General features: G+C 44.9%; 1 protein-coding gene across 1 annotated transcript in view; it reads right to left on the bottom strand.

The window, feature by feature from the left end:
- Positions 1-20,856, bottom strand: part of LOC115108408 (ephrin type-B receptor 1-like) — a 208,327-nt gene that overhangs the window by 92,294 nt on the left and 95,177 nt on the right. The gene's annotated exons all lie outside the window — the stretch shown is intronic.

Genomic DNA, 20,856 nt, shown 5'->3' with positions numbered 1-20,856 from the left:
ACTCAACAGTCTATCCTCCACTAAATTGCCTCTCTCACTCTCAGCAGATAAGAGTAAAGACGTTTTTTTTGCTAAGGTGCAGAAAGTGAGAGAATCCTTGGGGAATGGGGGACACATGGAACTTTAATACATTCTTCAATCTTTTATTTACTCCAGAAAATGTGAGTTGTTCCAAAAACAGGAATTGTGACATGTTGTATGACAGAAATAAGGACCAGATTCAATATGAGGAAAAGTAGATCCCAAGGGGAAACTATCAAACTTACCTAAGCATATCTTATGTACTGCTACAGCAATTAAAACACAGAACACCAGCTCTCTTACTAAGTCAAATGTTAAGGATCATTTTCTGTACAAGCCATTACCTCAGCACAGGCTTTCAAACACAGAAGTGGGATAATGTAATTAAACGATTGGAAGCGAGTGCATCGCTACAAACAATATGAAGATATGGTATTGATTTACTTATTAAGAAGTTTGGGAAGCCAGATCAGATGGCCTATCCAGTTCTTGGAAATTATTATCCCAGGCAGGAAGCAGGTACCCTCAGATCTGTGTGATAGCCCTTGTTCATTGTGCAACTCCTACCATCTATCATCTCATGTCATTTCAACCTCCAAATTAAAACCCTGACTATGGAACCGAGAACAGCACTAAATTAAATTCCACTTTTTTTTCTCTCTCAGATAAGTACCTATTGTATACACCTCTGATACTGTTGCCTGTGCTCAGCCGCTGCTCTTTTCTCTCTCTCTCTAGAACTGTTTGTCGGAGCCCTGCTGAGTCCTGCCCCGCCCTGCCACTCACACAGAGCCTGCAGGCCTATGACAGCGGGGGGCGTGGTAAATAGCGCTAAGTAGCGGGCACACAAGGCTTCCACATTACCCACACAAACAAGTGCTAACGTCCAGCCTAATGCCCACCCGCAGAGCAGAGTGGGGCCAGAAAGAAGGAATAAGCAGCACGCTTCTAAAACAACATAATGACAAGACACTATTTTATTTTCCTTTCTTCTCTTTCAGTCTTATTTTGCAATGGTTAATCCATCCCTGGGAACCTATACACTTCTTTAAGCATAGACTGTATGACAAGCATATACAGACAGCTAAGCTGTCATAAACTGCATTTATTTCTAATCTTAAAGCATTATGATGAAAAAGGCAGGCTGTCATTGAAAGAATAAAGGTTGGAAATAAAGCTTGGGACCCACAGACACACCGTACTGTCTTGCAGCAGTGGATTCAGGCCACTCACTGATATTATGTTTTTAAACCCATCTGGCCAGGGCAGTCACTCAAAACAGATACAACCCAGAGTCCATATGCTCTGTAGTTGCCGCTAAAGTTATAATATCATCACAATTGCAATGACATGTGCAGGGCCTGGAAGACAACACTTGGTTCTGCACTTTTCCACTTGCGCCATTGGTGCACCTGTAATGATGGGGCGGTGAGTTGGAAGCAGGTGAAGAGGATGAATCAGGACCTGGGAAGGTTCCTGAGGAGTCACTGTCAGGACCGGCAGGGTGAGTGGGCACGTTTCCTTCCTTGGGCAGAGTACGCCCAGAACTCTCTACGTCACTCCTCTACTGGGTTGACACCCTTCCAGTGTGTGTTGGGTTTCCAGCCAGCCCTGGCCCCGTGGACCCCGGGCCAGACCGCGGCTCCTGTGGTAGATGAGTTGTTCCGGCGAGTGGAGGAGGTGTGGAACAATGCGCACGTGAGACTTCAGCGCGCTGTCCATCGTGTAGAAGGAGTAGGCAGACCATCATTGCAGTGAGACCCCTGTGTTCCATCCTGGGGATCGCATCTGGCTCTCTACCAGGAACCTGCCACTCCACCTGTCCGGCCAGCGACCTGTGAATCATTATGATTCACACCTGGACTCCATTACCTTCATAATTTCATCCACTTTATATGTCACTCAACAGTTGGTATTGTTCTTGTGTATTGGGGTCCTGCCTTATGTTAGTGTTGTGTTCTTGGTTTTGTTGTTTTATTAAAACGTTTCACCAGCAAAAAATAATAATACAATAAATAAATAAACACCCTGATGCTTCCCTTTGGTGAGGCGTCATTCTGTAGCGAGTGGGCTGAGAGTCAGGAAGCAAGTTCAGGGAGTGTGTTCTAATAAATAAATGTAACATAATACAAAACACAAACAATGCAGACAAGCAACAGAAAAAAATGACACCTGGGAAAGAGACCAAGGGGAGTGACATATATAGGGCAGCTAATCAAGGAGGTGATGGAGTCCAAGTGAGTGTCATTATCAAATAAAATTGATTTATAAAGCCCTTCTTAAATCAGCATGTCACAAAGTGCCAGCCCAAAACCCCAAACAGCAAGCAATGCAGGTGTTGAAGCACGGTGGCTAGGAAAAACTGCCTAGAAAGGCCAGAACCTAGGAAGAAACCTAGAGGAACCAGGCTACGAGGGGTGGCCAGACCTCTTCTGGCTGTGCCGGGTGGAGATTATAACAGAACATGGACAAGATGTTCAAATGTTCATAGATGAACCAGCAGGGTCAAATAATCATCACAGTGGGTGTCGAGGGTGCAACAGGTCAGCAAATGTCAGTTGGCTTTTCATAGCCGATCATTCAGAGTATTTCTACCACTCCTGCTGTCTCTAGAGTGTTGAAAACAGCAGGTCTGGGACAGGTAGCATGTCCGGTGAACAGGTCAGGGTTCCATAGCCACAGGCAGAACAGTTGAAACTGGAGCAGCAGCACGGCCAGGTGGACTGGGGACAGCAAGGAGTCATCAGGCCAGGAAGTCCTGAGGCATGGTCCTAGGGCTCAGGTCCTCAACGAGAGAGAGAAAGAAAGAAAGAGAGAAAGAGAGAGAGAGAAAGAAAGATAAAAGGAGAGAAAGAGAGAAAGAAAGAGAAAAAGAGAGAGAGAGGATTAGAGAGAGCATACTTAAATTCACACAGGACAGCGGATAAGACAGGAGAAATACTTCAGATATACCAGACTGACCCTAGCCCCCCGACACAAACTACTGCAGCATATATACTGGAGGCTGAGACAGGAGGGGTCAGGAGACGCTGTTGCCCATCTGACGATGTAACCCCACCCACTTTTCCAAAGCACAGCCCCCACACTACTAGAGGGATATCTTCAACCACCAACTTACCATCCTGAGACAAGGCCGAGTATAGCCCACAAAGATCTCCGCCACGGCACAACCCAAGGGGGGGCGCAAACCCAGACAGGAAGATCACGTCAGTGACGCAACCCACTCAAGTGACGCACCCCTCCTAGGGACGGCATGGAAGAGCACCAGTAAGCCAGTGACTCAGCCCCTGTAATAGGGTTAGACACAGAGAATCCCAGTGGAGAGAGGGGAACCGGCCAGGCAGAGACAGCAAGGGTGGTTCGTTGTTCCAGGGCTTTTCCGTTCACCTTCACACTTCTGGGCCAGAATACACTCAATCATAGGACCTACTGAAGAGATGAGTCTTCAATAAAGACTTAAAGGTTGAGACCGAGTCTGCGTCTCTCACATGGGTAGGCAGACCATTCCATAAAAATGGAGCTCTATATGAGAAAGCCCTGCCTCCAGCTGTTTGCTTAGAAATTATAGGGACAGTAAGGACGCCTGCGTCTTGTGACCGTAGCGTACGTGTAGGTATGTACGGCAGGACAAAATTGGAAAGATAGGTAGGAGCAAGCCCATGTAATGCTTTGTAGGTTAGCAGTAAAACCTTGAAATCAGCCATTGCCTTAACAGTAAGCCAGTGTAGAGAGACTAGCACTGGAGTAATATGATCAAATGTTTTGGTTCTCGTCAAAATTCTAGCAGCCGTGTTTAGCACTAACTGAAGTTTATTTAGTGCTTTATCCGGGTAGCTGGAAAGTATAGCATTGCAGTAGTCTAACCTAGAAGTGACAAAAGCATGGATTAATCATTTTTGGACAGAAAGTTTCAGATTTTTGCAATGGTACGTAGATGGAAAAAAGCTGTCCTTGAAATAGTCTTGATATGTTCGTCAAAAGAGAGATCAGGGTCCAGAGTGACGCCAAGGTCCTTCACAGTTTTATTTGAGACGACTGTACAACCATCAAGATTAATTGTCAGACTCAACAGAAGATCTCTTTGTTTCTTGGGACCTAGAACAAGCATCTCTGTTTTGTCCCGAGTAGAACATTTAAAAGTAGAACATTTGCAGCCATCCACTTCCTTATGTCTGAAACACAGGCTTCCAGGGAGGGCAATTTTGGGGCTTCACCATGTTTCATCGAAATGTACAGCTATGTGTCGTCCGCATAGCTGTGAAAGTTATCATTATGTTTCCGAATGACATCACCAAGAGGTAAAATATATAGTTAAAACAATAGTGGTCCTAAAACAGAACCTTGAGGAACACCTTGACAGTTGATTTGTCAGAGGACAAACCATCCAGAGAGACAAACTGATATCTTTCCGACAGATAAGATCTAAACCAGGCCAGAACTTGTCCGTGTAGACCAATTTGGGTTTCCAATCTCTCCAAAAGAATGTGGTGATCGATGGTATCAAAAGCAGCACTAAGGTCTAGGAGCACGAGGACAGATGCAGTACCTCGGTAAAGGTCATTTACCACCTTCGCAAGTGAATTGATGGGATCTAAAACCAGACTGAAGCGTTTCGTATACATTGTTTGTCTTCAGGAAGGCAGTGAGTTGTTGCGCAACAGCTTTTTATAAAATCTTTGAGAGGAATGGGAGATTCAATATAGGCCGATAGTTTTTCATATTTTTGGGGTCAATGTTTGGCTTTTTCAAGAGAGGCCTTATTACTGCCACTTTTAGTGAGTCTGGTACACATCCGGTGGATAGAGAGACGTTTATTATGTTCAACATAGGAGGGCCAGGCACAGGAGTTTAATTGGAATAGGGTCCAATATGCAGCTTGAAGGTTTAGAGGTCATGAATATTTTCATCCATGTGTCAAGAGACATAGTACTAAAAAACTTGAGTGTCTCCCTCGATCCTAGGTCCTCGCAGAGTTGTGCAGACTCAGGACAACTGAGCTTTGGAGGAATACGCAGATTTAAAAGGAGTCCGTAATTTGCTTTCTAATGATCATGATCTTTTCCTCAGAGAAGGTCATGAATTTATCACTGCTGAAGTGAAAGCCATCCTCTCTTGGGGAATGCTGCTTTTTAGTTAACTTTGCGACGGTATCAAAAATACATTTTGGATTGTTCTTATTTTCCTCAATTAAGTTGGAAAAATAGGATGATTGAGCAGCAGTGAGGGCTCTTCGATACTGCACGGTACTGTCTTTCCAAGCTAGTCAGAAGACTTCCAATTTGGTGTGGCGCCATTACCGTTGCAATTTTCTGGAAGCTTGCTTCAGAGCTTGGGTATTTTCTGTTATACCAGGGAGCTAGTTTCTTATGACAAATGTTTTTGGTTTTTAGGGGTGCGACTGCATCTCGGGTATTGCGCAAGGTTATATTGAGTTAAGTGCAGTGGCCTTAGACCACTGTGCCACCCGGGAGGGCAGATTTTAGCATAAGTATAATACAGGAAGGCACAATTTATAGTCCAATATTTATACATGTTTTGGGGAATGGTCAAGCAAAGCACTTGTCTATACGTTGATATTTAGTGGTTGACCAGCCCATTTGCAGAGTGGCGGGCTGATGAGAGGGCCCAGAAGACTCTGGGTAGAGGGGTCAGGATATGGACACAGTGCTGACGGACACAAACATCAAAGACCTCCATACAGAACAACAGCTGTGGAGCGCTGAAGGGAGAGAATAGAGATAGGACCAGTGGGACGGTGAGGAGCTACAATGAGAGTATATCAGCTGGCCCTGCCACCGTGGAACACGGACAGGGATACAGTGTCTAGCCTATACATGGGCCATGGCATGGGGGCCAGCCTGACGGCTATATTCACCATCTTCTCTTGAAAAGATACTGAATTAAATATCATCCATTACACCAAAATGTTCTAAACAGAGTAAGGAAGGGTATACAGTCATAGTGTTTTCACTCTGCTGACTGTTGAAGAGAGAACAGGCCCTCGTCTCTTTGTTCTCCTCAGGCAAAGGCAGAACTCAACAGAAGCTCAGGGTCACTCTTTGTTCTGGTATCTGTTAGCTAGGGATTAGAAATAAAGGAAGTGCTGATGGAGGGATGAGGGAGGAGAAAGAGAGAGATGCAAACAGAGAAGAGGGATGCTGTGGTGCGTGAGAGGGACTATAAGTGGGAGGGAAAAGGTTTTTATGTAAAACAGTGGATCTGGCCTTCGATCTCATGAAAATAGGAAATCTCTTTCTGTCTCTCGACAGACAGACAGACAGACATGAAAACTTGGGACACTAAAGAGGTCTTTCTACTGAGTCTGAAAAACACCAAAAGATAGATGCCCAGGGTCCCAGCTTAGGCATGCTGCAAGGAGGCATGATTAATACAGATGTGGCCATGGCAATAAATTGCAATGTCCGTACTGTGAGATGCCTAAGACAACACTACAGGGAGACAGGACGGAGAGCTGATCGTCCTTGCAGTGACAGACCACATGTAACAATACCTGCACAGGATTGGTACATCCGAACATCACACCTGCGGGACAGGTACAGGATGGCAACAACTGCCCGAGTTACACCAGGATCGCACTATCCCTCCATCAGGGATCAGACTGTCTGCAATAGTCAGAGAGACTGGACTGAGGGCTTGTAGGCATGTTGTAAGGCAGGTCCTCACCAGACATCACCAGCAACAACATCGCCACAAACCCACCGTCGCTGGACAAGACAAGACTGGCAAAAAGTGCTCTTCACAGACGAGTCAGGGTTTTGTCTCACCAGGGGTGATGGTCGGATTCGCGTTTATCGTCGAAGGAATGAGTGTTACACCGAGGCCTGTACTCTGAAGCGGGAACGATTTGGAGGTGGAGGGTCCGTCATGGTCTGGGGCGGTGTGTCACGGCATCATCGGACTGAGCTTGTTGTCATTGCAGGCAATCTCAACGCTGTGCATTACAGGGAAGACATCCTCCTCCCTCATATGGTACCCTTCCTGCAGGCTCATCCAGCATGACAATGCCACCAGCCATATTGCTCGTTCTGTGTCAGTGTTCTGCCATGGCCAGCGAAGTTAAGTTTGCTGAAAATAAACGCAGTTGACAGTGAGGACGTTTATATATATATATTTATATATATATACTGCTGGAGGTCATTTTGCAGGGCTCTGGCAGTGCTCCTCCTGCTCCTCCTTGCACAAATGCGGAGGTAGCGGTCCTGCTGCTGGGTTGTTGCCCTCCTACACGTCTCCTGATGTACTGGCCTGTCTCCTGGTAGCGCCTCCATGCTCTGGACACTACGCTGACAGACACAGCAAACCTTCTTGCCACAGCTCGCATTGATGTGCCATCCTGGATGAGTTGCACTACCTGAGCCACCTGTGTGGGTTGCAGACTCCGTCGCATGCTACCACTAGAGTGAAAGCACCGCCAACATTCAAAAGTGACGAAAACATCAGCCAGGAAGCATAGGAACTGAGAAGTGGTCTGTGGTCACCATCTGCAGACCCACTCCTTTATTGGGGGTGTCTTGCTAATTGCCTATAATTTCCACCTGTTGTCTATTCCATTTGCACAACAGCATGTGAAATTTATTGTCAATCAGTGTTGCTTCCTAAGTGGACAGTTTGATTTCACAGAAGTGTGATTGACTTGGAGTTACATTGTGTTGTTTAAGTGTTCCCTTTATTTTTTTGAGCAGTGTATATACAGTGCCTTGCGAAAGTATTCGGCCCCCTTGAACTTTGCGACCTTTTGCCACATTTCAGGCTTCAAACATAGAGATATAAAACTGTATTTTTTTGTGAAGAATCAACAACAAGTGGGACACAATCATGAAGTGGAACGACATTTATTGGATATTTCAAACTTTTTTAACAAATCAAAAACGGAAAAAATTGGGCGTGCAAAATTATTCAGCCCCCTTAAGTTAATACTTTGTAGCGCCACCTTTTGCTGCGATTACAGCTGTAAGTCGCTTGGGGTATGTCTCTATCAGTTTTGCACATCCTCCTTGCAAAACAGCTTGAGCTCAGTGAGGTTGGATGGAGAGCATTTTGTGAACAGCAGTTTTCAGTTCTTTCCACAGATTCTCGATTGGATTCAGGTCTGGACTTTGACTTGGCCATTCTAACACCTGGATATGTTTATTTTTGAACCATTCCATTGTAGATTTTGCTTTATGTTTTGGATCATTGTCTTGTTGGAAGACAAATCTCCGTCCCACTCTCAGGTCTTTTGCAGACTCCATCAGGTTTTCTTCCAGAATGGTCCTGTATTTGGCTCCATCCATCTTCCCATCAATTTTAACCATCTTCCCTGTCCCTGCTGAAGAAAAGCAGGCCCAAACCATGATGCTGCCACCACCATGTTTGACAGTGGGGATGAGGTGTTCAGGGTGATGAGCTGTGTTGCTTTTACGCCAAACATAACGTTTTGCATTGTTGCCAAAAAGTTCAATTTTGGTTTCATCTGACCAGAGCACCTTCTTCCACATGTTTGGTGTGTCTCCCAGGTGGCTTGTGGCAAACTTTAAACAACACTTTTTATGGATATCTTTAAGAAATGGCTTTCTTCTTGCCACTCTTCCATAAAGGCACAATACTTTCGCAAGACACTGTACATACATACACATTAATATACTCTGAATGTGTATTTTCTGCTCAGGTCTGACCCTACTAGATGGGATTCTTGTTTGACATTTTCATTCCCATTGTCTCCTGTCTGCCAAGAACACATTTTAACTGCAGCTCTTGCTCATGCAAACCATTGTGAATGTACTCAGCCAGGAACAAATGCCCCCAATCCAGTCAGCCAAAGAAATGTTAGAGTGTAAATCTTACAGCAGAACATTTTCAGATGTGCCTGCACAGAAACTTGATCAAGACTAAGCTAATATTTTCCTCTCTGCATATAACTTCCTTCAGGTTGGGGCGAATCCACCTTCAGCTTGTGCCAGGCAGGGGAGAGAATCCTGGATCAGTGAGGAACCAGAGGTCATCCCTCTCCACATACCTCACTCCTAAGAGTGGCAAGGCCATCAACACAATAGCCATCTACTACACTCTTACCATCAACACAATAGCCATCTACTACACTCTTATCATCTCTCTCTCTCTCTCTCTCTCTCTCTCTCTCTCTCAAATCCTGGGGAGAAGAGGGCTGACAGCTTCAAGATTCAGGTGTACAGACCTGGTTGATTGTCTGTGATATAATGCATGAAAAGAGGATGGTTTCCTTGTGCAAAAGATACCAAAATGGGTATATATTAATTACCCCAAAGTACTCCAAAGGAAAATATTCACATCAGAAAGAATCCAACTGAATGTTAATCAGTCCCAATGAGGGTACAGGTTAATAGCCAGTAGCATCATAAACAGGAAATGTGAAAAAGGGGTCATGCAATGTCTGGTTTATTGGAAGGACAGTAGTCACCCAAGGACCCCCAGAGAGGTTGTTTCTCTACTTAGACACGAGAGTACCTCAGTCTGGGAGCCTGGGCAGACCAGGGTCATGGCCCCACTTGACCAACTGGATGATTTGTTGTGCTGAACTGCAGTTAAAGCAGCATGTGCTCGCTGACCGGATCCTCAGGGTCACAGAATGTTATTGCGTTTCTCCTCAGAACCCTGCTGAGGGCCCCGCCTGGCACTGATGGATCACCACACGTTTCCTCCAACTCCAGCCGACTCATACATGGTGACACACACACCAACATAAACACACACAAACCATTTCCATTCAGGCTGTCACTAAAATTCATATCGGCATGGTCTTCCATTTCTCTCTCCTATCTGTATCAATCATGGCTTTTCTCCAGTCTCTCAGTAGATATGATCTCGGTGGTCATAAGGCTGCTGTTTATCTGACCTCTAATCTGGAGACTGAGGACTCCCAGCAGCCTCTCCTTCTGAGATGACAGAGCAGAGGGCACTGCAGCAGGAGATGAAACACTCAGCATAAACTGAGAGATGCAGTCCAGGGGAAAAAGAGCTTTGAAAGCGTATCATATTATTCATTTATATAGGTCTGCTCTGTTATCATAGTACACCAACCTGCTTGCATGGGTGTGTGTGTATGTGTGTGTGTGTGTGTGTGTTGATATCATCCACACAAACAACCAAATAAATAAACAAACAGTCAGTTATAAAGTGAGAAATATGAGATGAACAACCTCTGATACAACCAGTGTTGAAAAGGCCCATGGAGTTGGTGGAATCACCCTTTAATTCATGCTCGCTGGCGCTTGGGCCAGAGCATTATAATTAGGTTGGGTGGAAATGTCCGACAAAGCTCAACTCATTAAATGGAGGAAATCGCCACGGCCCAACCTCGCTGCTCTGTCTCCCCCAACTCGGTCAAATCCAGGCAAAAAAACTATCCAGTAAATAAACCACTATGTGGTTAAAGGAATTTCCGCCTCAGTCTCCTCCTTTCCTCAGTCACCTAAGCCATGACCACCTGTTCACGTTCACTACCTGACACACATATATTTCAAGAATATTTCAACCAGCGAATGGCTTTAAATATTCTCGCCACGGTACACAAAATAGCTTTATAGAAAGCCATGTGTGACATCATGCCATCACAACTTCCTCTCTCTCACGGGTCACAACATTTGTTTTCTTGATATTTGGCTCATGCTATTCTATTCTGTTAACTAATTTCCTCCAGTGTTTTTCCAGCCTTTTGTTTAACCAGTAGAAGGTCAGAGAGCAGATGAACACAGCAGCCATCTCTCTACCACTGATGAGTTTTTCCAAGTAAATCCCCAGAAGACCAAACGGCATGAGTCACTGGTCAAAGAAAACACGGGTAGACACAAGGACCCACTATGGTTTTCTTTACTATTATTTTCCATTGTGTTAATTGAATAGAAGCTGACTGATCCCCAGTCTGTATTTGCCAAACTGTCTGAGGCCAGAGCAGATCAATAGCAAAGCGAAGACCTATCTCACTAGTGACCTTCTACCATCATCTTTCATGACATACTGTACAGAGCCGGTTATTCTACGTTATCGATTCAACTATGCCACATCACTTTGCTCCCAAGGACCTATAAGCGGGGTGAGTTGTAGAAAATATAGTGGTATTATATTGTTTTTCAGTCTGATCTACAAGTTATGTTTCAGTAGGGACTACCATGAACTGTGCAATACACGAGGATGAAACATTAGATGACCATACCTACAGTATAGCACATTAAACTAGGCTTAATGGTAAATTCACACAGTAACTGGGGATGCCAGCTAATTTTGTAAACAACACAGTGTTCTTTTTTTTTGTGACCTGTATCTCCAACTGTCCTCTTTCCCCATGCACCTGGTCTGGGAGGTTATTTTGTATTGCTTATACAATTTCCAATGCGTGTGTAATACATTTTTTGCGAGAAAGGGAAGTGTGTGTCTGTATGGTGGGAAAACTGTGTCTGTGACTTGGCAACAGGGTTGGGGTCAATTTGAATTGAAGGCAGTCAATTCGAATTGAAGGCAGTCAATTCAGGAAGTAAACTGAAATTTTTATTCAATAACTGAACAAAGTAATTTATTTTCGATGACTTCTCAATAAACTGAAAAGTAGAAACTATTTCTTTCAAAAGTCTTTCCATTTTTGAATTTCAAATTCAAATCACTTCCTGAATTGACTGCCTTCAATTTGAATTGACCCCAGGTCCCCAACCCTGCTTGGCAGACACCATCCCTTCCCCTGCTCAGACAGTGTATGCATCAACTAATGGTTGCGTGCCACGTCATCGACTGTGTCATCGACTGACAGATTGCTATGCATCAGATTGTTAGGGTTCGTTTCCTTGTTCCTTGTCAATCATTGGTGAAATTAGCATTATAACAATATCTTGAATTAAATCATTCAAAAACCTTTAATGCAATTGCAGACAGAAGTTGACAATCAGGAACATAGCATGCATGTTTCCGAGTAAGTTCTGCATCAAAGAAAAGGTCCCATGTTATTTTATCACACCCGAAGTCCAGCGCTTGTGATGTCACTATCTTTTACTCATGAGACCAAAACCATGCCTACACAGCTATATAAACAAGGCTTTTAGTGTGTTATCTAAAATCTTAGCAGTAAATGTCCAAGTTGATTTATAGTGGAATGTCTGACTAGTCTCCTATCTCTTACACTCCCCTGCAGAGTTCTGTCTTCACAGTCACACATTTCTCAGACAGTTTCTTCATAAGAGGCAAAGAGCCTAGAAAAGTACTGTGGAACAATATTAAACCTCATAATGTATATATATATTGTTAATCTGTAGTCTAGGACCTTATAACCCCTAGGTTAGGGTCTTATAACCCCTCCCCTTCTATTAATACAACATAAGCATAATCAATTATTCTAATACATCAATAATTTGGTACAGCCCCAATCATGACCCCTAGGTGAACCCCTGACAAGATCTGGCAAACATCGGCAATGCCTGGGCATAGGAACATGCCCCGTTTATTGATCATTCACTGCCCATGCTCTCTTTCCAGGACCCCCTGGTGATGCTGCCCACAAATAACGCCTGCTTGAAAATATGCTGCTTGAGAACGCCAAAGGTTTCTGCAAACAGGAGGGAGTTCTAAGCAGCTTCATACTTAACTCAAACTTGAATTTGCACCTTGGCTAGAAACAATGTTCTATTCTGAAATCCTGCTGTTAAGGGTTTGTCTATATCAACTGATGTGCTTTCTTTATGAGTGAAGAGCTGTGGTGTTGTGTAAAGCTGTTATGGAGGACCCTTCATAGGGCCATAGCAGTTAATGATATAACATTCAGTTAAACTAGGGTTATTATAGCCCTTCCACATCTCTATCCAACTCTCTATCCAAACATTGTACAATTGTGTATGGGCCCATGTTCTTGGAGAGCAGGCCTTTTTTACAAAAGCCCATTCACCATGGTTACGCCGCAGCTGGTGCTGTGCTGGCACGTCCCTGGTCTCCATATTGAACAACAGTGGGGTCCAACAACAGACGGTATCGCCTGTGAAATCTGGAGGACAGGACGCAGCGCCAGCCCTAAACTTCGGGGATTTGTTCGGTATCAGGGAAAGCTGGCAGGACCCGATGTCTCCAGCCTGGCCAGTGATCAAAGGTTTGGGAGAGAGGGGGATTGGGGGGTGACATGCCAGCAGCACACAGCATAGCCCGAACAGATGAGACTGCTAACAGAAACACATTAACATTCAGAGAGCAGAGAAACCTCAGCCAGACTCAGCCACAGAGCTCTCAGCAACGCTGCACAATCACACTGTGACTCTGTTTCTCTCTGACTGAGACACGCCACAACAGATCGAGAGATACCAGGGAGAGAATGCCATGAGAGAGAGTTCCAAAGCAGAGAGAGATAAATAACTTAAATTCCAATTAATCATTTCCATTACTGCCCATGGTCATTATCATCCCTGCTGTGTTGCTTTGTTTTATTGGCCGCATAAAATGCTCAAATTACAGTATCATACTATAACTGGATTGAAGATGTATGTTTTATATCCACCCACCCACCCACTCTCTCTCCTATTTAAGTGTGTGCTACTGCATAGTATGTCCAATGAAATGACATTGGCGCCTGACACTGGCTTTGATCAGGGCTCAGGCCAGAGCCGGTAGGTGAGCAGGATTAGAGTGGCATGCCACTGCCACCTGACCTGTGAGCCACCAGTGGATGGAGGGATGGAGGAAGCAGGAAAAATGAACAGAGATGAAGGGATAGATGGCCGGCCTCCATTAGTTCAGCAGATGGAGGGGATCAGGAGTTCAGGGCTCTGCCTTCCCCTCTGCGCCCTGCAGAGAGCTGCTCATCAGAGGGATAGATACAGCCCAAATGAAGGGGGCAAAGGGTCACACAGTCGTCTGGATCCTGAGATGAGGTACACCATGTTACTGCTATTACAGTCTATATAGGGAGCTCTCTGTCATAACAGTCACTGAGACCACGATGAGAATCAGAGAAAGAGCCAGAGAACGATAGATAGGGAGAAAGGGAGAAAAAGAGTCCCACTGGGCACACATTGGTTGAATCAAACATTGTTTCCATGTCATTTCAATGAAATTTGGTTGAACCAACGTGAAATAGACATTGAATTGTGCCCAGTGGGGTGGGTGTGTATGTACAGTACCTTCAGGAAGTATTCATACCCCTTGACCTTTTCCACATTTCGTTGTGTTACAGCCTGAATTTTAAATGGATTTAACTGAGATGTTGGGTCAACAATACCCCATACACCAAACATTTCTAAAAACATGTTTTCACTTTGTCATTATGGGGTATTGTGTGTGGATGGGTGAGAATGTTTTGACATTTGATATATTTTGAACTCAGGCTGTAATGCAACAAAATGTGGAATATATCAAGGGATATGAATATTTTCTGAAGGCACTGTACGTGCTTGAATGAGTGTGTCAGTGTGGTTGTGTGGCATCGCTTAATCCAGTTGCTTTCAGTCAGAGCTACCTGCCAAATATATTTCCTTGCAGATGAGGCCAGATGGTACCTAATTTGTCAAAAGAAAAGTATGCAATTGATACCACCACAAACAAGGGAGCAGACAAGTAAATGTCTGTCCTATAATGAGAAGTCAAAAGAAAAGGATTTTTCTGAAAACAATGTAAACACTCCACATGTAAATTAAGCTTGTTTATCTAATTACAAACGACATTTGAACTTTTTGTGAAATAAAATAAGGGAAAGAACATGGTTATGTTACTGAACCCATTAGTATCAAAGGAATTCTGTCTCTCTTGCCTTACGGCCCATTTACAGTAAACCCCTGAACAAATACTCACCACACAACTTGCACCCCTCCACCCCAATCAGCCCAGGGAAACTCAGCCCAGGGAAACTGGTCCAGCTTTTAGAGGCTATACAACTCAATGCTCCATTTGACACTACAGCTGGCCCATGAATAATTACTGTAGTGCAAGGCTATGACACATGGCAACAGGAATAAGCAAATGCATTTTGTAGAGACAACATTCCTCCCCAAAAAACTCCTCCACTCTGCTGCTGCTGCTCATTGGCTAAATAAGTGCCCAAGCTAGGGAGGTAGGAATCTTTAATGGACTGTCTCTCCGTCCACAAACCCCAGGAGGGCCCCAGTCTTGTTGATGTCCACAGCAGGGATGCCCAGGGGCCCAAACTGAATCACAAACAAACAAAAACACGTGCCTGCACTTCAAAAACATGCCTCGCGGATATTAGTACCCGCTAGCACGCTCCGAGACATACAGGCACGTTCCATTACACTACACGCTATCTACTAGTCTCCTAGACTACACGCAATCACGCTCTCAGCTGGGTGCCACGCACAACTTCAATTATTCAACACTAGCCCAGTTTGAGCCCAGTGTGGGTCATCATTTTCAGTGTTTCATCACATCTGTGGATAGTACTCCCCCTGCACATCCTTACCTTTCACATATACTCATTACACATCAAACTGAATGTACGGAAGTGGGTCAAATTTTCTAATTGTATCTACTTCCTCTATGCTAATGACAGGGTGGTAGATCACAGAATCATAAAATAGTTCACGTAGGTTTCAATGATGCTATTGCTAAATTAAGCCCACCAGGTGCAATGAATGGACACCATCTTCACCACGCATCCAACTTACCTAAGTTGTTTTATTTCACCTTCATTTAATCAGGTAGGCCAGTTGAGAACAAGTTCTCATTCACAACTGCGCCCTGGCCAAGATAAAGCAAAGCAGTGCAACACAAACAACAACACAGAGTTAGACATGGAATAAACAAACGCGCAGTCAATAACACAATAGAAGAAGTCTATATAGGGTGTGTGCAAATGTTGTGAGGAGGTAAGGCAATAAATTGGCCATAGTAGCGAAGTAATTACAATTTAGCAAATTAACACGAGTGATAGATGAGCAGATGATGATGTGCAAGTAGAAATACTGATGTGCAAAAGAGCAAAACAGTAAATAAAAACAATATGGGGATGAGGTAGGTAGATTGGATGGGCTATTTACAGATGGGCTGTGTACAGCTGCAGCGATAGGTAAGCTGCTCAGATAGCTGATACTTAAAGTTATTGAGGGAGATATAAGTCTCCAACTTCAGCGATTTTTGCAATTCATTCCAGTCATTGGCAGCAGAGAACTGGAAGTAAAGGTAGCCAAAGGAGGTGTTGGCTTTGGGGATGACCAGTAAGATATACCTGCTGGGGCGGGTGCTACGGGTGGGTGTTGTTATGGTGACCAGTGAGCTGAGATAAGGGGGAGCTTTACCATAGATGACCTGGAGCCAGTGGGTCTGGCGACGAGAACATACAGGTCGCAGTGATGGGTGGTATATGGGGCTTTGGTCACTAAATGGATGGCACTGTGATAGGCTGCATCCAGTTTGCTGAGTAGAGTGTTGGAGGCTATTTTTAAAATGACATCGCCGAAGTCGAGGATCGGTAGGATAGTCAGTTTTACGAGGGTATATTTGGCAGCTTAATTGAAGGAGGCTTTGTTGCGAAATTGGAAGCAAATTCTAGATTTCATATTGGATTGGAGATGTTTGAGTCTGGAAGGAGAGTTTACAGTCTAACCAGACACGTAGGTATTTGTAGTTGTCCACATATTAAGTCAGAACGGTCCAGAGTAGTGATGCTGGTCGGGCGGGCTGGTACAGACAGCAATCGGTTGAAAAGCATGCATTTAGTTTTACTAGCGTTTAAGAGCAGTTGGAGGCCACGGAAGGAGTGTTATATGGCATTGAAGCTTGTTTGGAGGTTTGTTAACACAGTGTCCAAAGAAGGGCCATATGTATACAGAATTGTGTCGTCTGCGTAGAGGTGGATCAGGGAATCACCCTTTAGCAAGAGTGACATCGTTGATATATACAGAGAAAAGAGTCGGCCCGAGAATTGAACCCTGTGGCAACCCCATAGAGACTGCCAGAGGTCCGGACAACAGGCCCTCCGATTTGACACACTGAACTCTATCTGACAAGTAGTTGGTGAACCAGGCAAGGCAGTTATTTGAGAAACAAAGGCTGATGAGTCTGTCGATAAGAATAGGGTGATTGACAGAGATGAAGATGGCTGCACAGTACTGTCTTATATCAATGGCGGTGATGATATCGTTTATTACCTTGAGCGTGGCTGAGGTGCACCCACTCCGCACAGCGGAGAAGGTACGGTGGGATTCGAAATGGTCAGTGATCTGTTTGTTAACTTGACTTTTGAGGACTTTAGAAAGACAGGGCAGGATGGATATAGGTCTGTAACAGTTTGGGTCTAGAGTGTCACCCCTTTGAAGAGGGGGATGACCGTGGCAGCTTTCCAAACTTTAGGGATCTCGGACAATATGAAAGATAGGTTGAACAGACTGGTAATAGGGGTTGCAACAATGGCGGCGGATAATTTTAGAAAGAGAGGGTCCAGATTGTCTAGCCCAGCTGATTTGTACAGGTCCAGGTTTTGCAGCTCTTTCAGAACATCTGCTATCTGGATTTGGTTGAAGGAGAAGCTGGGGAGGCTTGGGCAAGTAGCTGTGGGGGGTGGGGAGCTGTGGCCGGGGTAAGGGTAGCCAGGAGGAAAGCATGGCCAGCCGTAGAGAAATGCTTCTTGAAATTCTCGATTATCGTGCATTTATCATTGGTGACAGTGTTTCCTAGCCTCAGTGCAGTGGGCAGCTGGGAGGAGGTGTCCTTATTCTCCATGGACTTTACAGTGTCCCAAAACTTTTTGGAGTTAGAGCTACAGGATGCAAATTCCTGTTTGAAAAAGCTAGCCTTTGCTTTCTTAACTGACTGCGTTTATTGGTTCCTGACTTCCCTGAACAGTTGCAAACGCGGGGACTATTCGATGCTAGTGCAGTCCGCCACAGGATGTTTTTGTGCTGGTCGTTTTTGTGCTCTATCTTGACGGAAAATGTTGTAGTTGGGAATGGAAATCTCAGAATTTTTGGTGGCCTTCCTAAGCCAGGATTCAGACACGGCAAGGACATCAGGATTGGCGGGGGTGTGCTATAGCAGTGAGTAAAACAAACTTAGGGAGGAGGCTTCTGATGTTAACATGCATGAAACCAAGGCTTTCACGGTTACAGAAGTCAACAAATGAGAGTGCCTGGGGACACGCAGGACCTTGGGTGAACCTCCACATCACCCGAGGAACAGAGGAGGAGTAGGATGAGGGTACGGCTAAAGGCTATCAAAACTGGTTGTCTTAGTGCATTGGGGACAAAGAATAAAAGGAGCAGATTTCTGGGCGTGGTAGGAAAGATTCAGGGCATAATGTACAGACAGGGGTATGGTAGGATGCGGGTACAGTGGAGTTAAACCTAGGTATTGAGTGACAATAAGAGAGGTTGCATCTCTGGATGTACTATTTATGCTAGGTGAGGTCACTGCATGTGTTTGAGGTGGGACAAAAGAGGTATCTGAGGCATGTTGAGTGGGACTAGGGGCTCCGCAGTGAACTAAAAGAATGATAACTCTCCTAAACAACAGTATACAAGGCATATTGACATTAGAGTGAGACATAAAGCGAGGCATAAATCAAAGGTGTTGATTGGGAGAGCTAGCTAAGGCAACAATAGGTAATACAACAACAGCTAATCATCTAAGTAAGGTCAAGTAGCCCTTTTATAAGAGTTTTTGCATTGTATTGTCAAGGAAAAGCTATGAAAACCCAATCTGCACCAGCATGACGAGTAAGACAATCTGTACTGGGCTCCTGACGGAAAGGAAGGCGGGGAGAGTAGTGTGGTGCCTGGAGCGCTCTATCTCGCCTGGTAGGTGGAGTGGAAAAACACACACTGAGATGGATGGCCCAGAGAGACACAGTGCATTCATCCACTCCTCCCAGGTCCAACAGAGGGATGTGTGGATCCACTCATCCCAGACTGGGAGCCTCCTCTGAGGCCTATGGTCCACCAGAGCCGGCCCCTGAGAGACGGAGCTCTGCATCACCACCATACTACAGCCCCTGTCGAGCTCTGTCTTTCAGTCATTAGGCGGCTCATACTAACTCTCCATCATTCAGTTCCTGAGTCCTAGACACACACCGCACACTGAATGAACACATTTGCTTTGCACAGAAAGACACATGCAAATGCAAACAAACAGTGACGAGAGAGGTTTGAAGAGGAATCCTTGACAGTTGTACAGAAGAAGTGGGTGAAGGTAGAAAGAAACTGAGAGCAAGCGAGACAGAGACATGAAGGAGAGGGAGGGTGGGGGGCAGAGAGCAAGACTGTTGCCATGGTGAAACAGCAGTCTATGTGCTGGCAGATTGAATAAATGACCTTGACCTTGTCATCTCATTTAAATATAAAATCTCTGTTTTGTGTGAAGGCCCCCCCAGATCTCATTTCAATTACCCGTCCTTGCCGTTCTGCGAATGCTACGCACGCACCTGTCTGCTTTTTCCAACCCTTGTGATCCGACAGCACATTCACAATTTAAAACGGCCCTATCAAAGAAGAGAGAGAGAGAAAAAAAATTCTGTTAGAATAGAAGAGCAGAGCGAAGGCAGTTTTAAAGTCAGGGCCACGCTCTCTGTGGAGCAGACAGCCAAGGCCACAGAATGACACTGAGGAGGACATCCACAGGACAGAACCGAGGCTGCCAGGGTCTTCGAAGTTTAGCTGCCCGGAACATCACACGTCTCAGTTCCATGTCTCCCTGGGCCAGGCTCCGATTTCACTCTGTAGTAGCCCCACTGTTCGCCAGATTTGCTAGAGCCTTCAGAAGTCACAGCTAGATTAGAAACCATCTTGTGTCACCCGCGGACAAATTGTGTAACAAAGCAATGTTTGGCATTCTTTTTTTTACTTAAAAAAAATAAAATACCCACCCACCCGACCATCTCATCCCCTTCGTTTCTCTCATCCCCTCTCTCCCCAGGCCACTCCCTGAACTGAAACATTGGAGCACTCGCTCGTTCAAAGAGAATCTTTTCAAACAGGCAACGTTTGTGGGCAGCCTCACCAGGTGGTCTTGGATGCAAAGCAAGGCAGTGGGGGGGATCAATAATTTGTCAGTGACGAGAGAGGTCAAGTGCAGCGGTTTCTGATAGCACGTGATTATTTTCCATTCTGTGGAACTTTCTGTCCATTGATGAACATAGGGTGTCCATCAACTCTGTCACATGTCCTGTGGTTACATTTGCTTCTCTCTGGCGGCTGGCTGTGATTCGCTGCAGACCCGTACACAGGAGTATCATTTTTGAGGCTGTAACTTAGCTGAAAAGAGAGAACAGGAACGTATTAGTTCAGGTTCATGTTCATGTTTTGTCTACTGATACTACATTCTCATCTACTGCTCATATACATATATAATAATGGATTAAATAATGTAGTAATAACGGCTTACTGTACCTCTCTCCACTGATCTCCAAAGTGACCTGCTCAAAGGGTTCCAGGACTCTGCACACCTCCTCCACCACCTCCCATTCCTCTTGGGTCAGAGCATCTACCCTGACAATGGCCAGGGTAGAGATGATGGTATACTTTGACTCAAGAAACCGCTTCAACATATAAAATATTGAATTCCACCTTGTAGTGCAGTCTTGTTTAGGTCTCAGCTCAGGCATCCGGATCTGGCGTTGTGTAGACTTAGTTTTTCAGCACCTACTGTGCTCCTGTGGATGTATTCCTCAGCGGCTTTCACTTTGTCCACAGTGGGCTTCATCACCTTCAGAGCATCTCTAACAATCAGGTTGATTGTTAACACAACAGACCACTTTTCCATCTACTTGCCATTCTCTGGCCACTCTCAACAGTTCCTCTGCCAAGTTCTCTGAGGTGTGTCTGACGCTGAACTCAAAGCAGTGCAGAAGATAGCTAGACATCGAAAAATCTACAATGAAGTGACATGTAA

Source organism: Oncorhynchus nerka, linkage group LG24 (genome assembly GCF_034236695.1).
Source record: "Oncorhynchus nerka isolate Pitt River linkage group LG24, Oner_Uvic_2.0, whole genome shotgun sequence".
Taxonomy (NCBI): Eukaryota; Metazoa; Chordata; class Actinopteri; order Salmoniformes; family Salmonidae; genus Oncorhynchus; species Oncorhynchus nerka.
The sequence above is the reverse complement of the archived record's forward strand: the minus strand, read 5'-3'. Positions and strand labels throughout refer to the sequence as shown.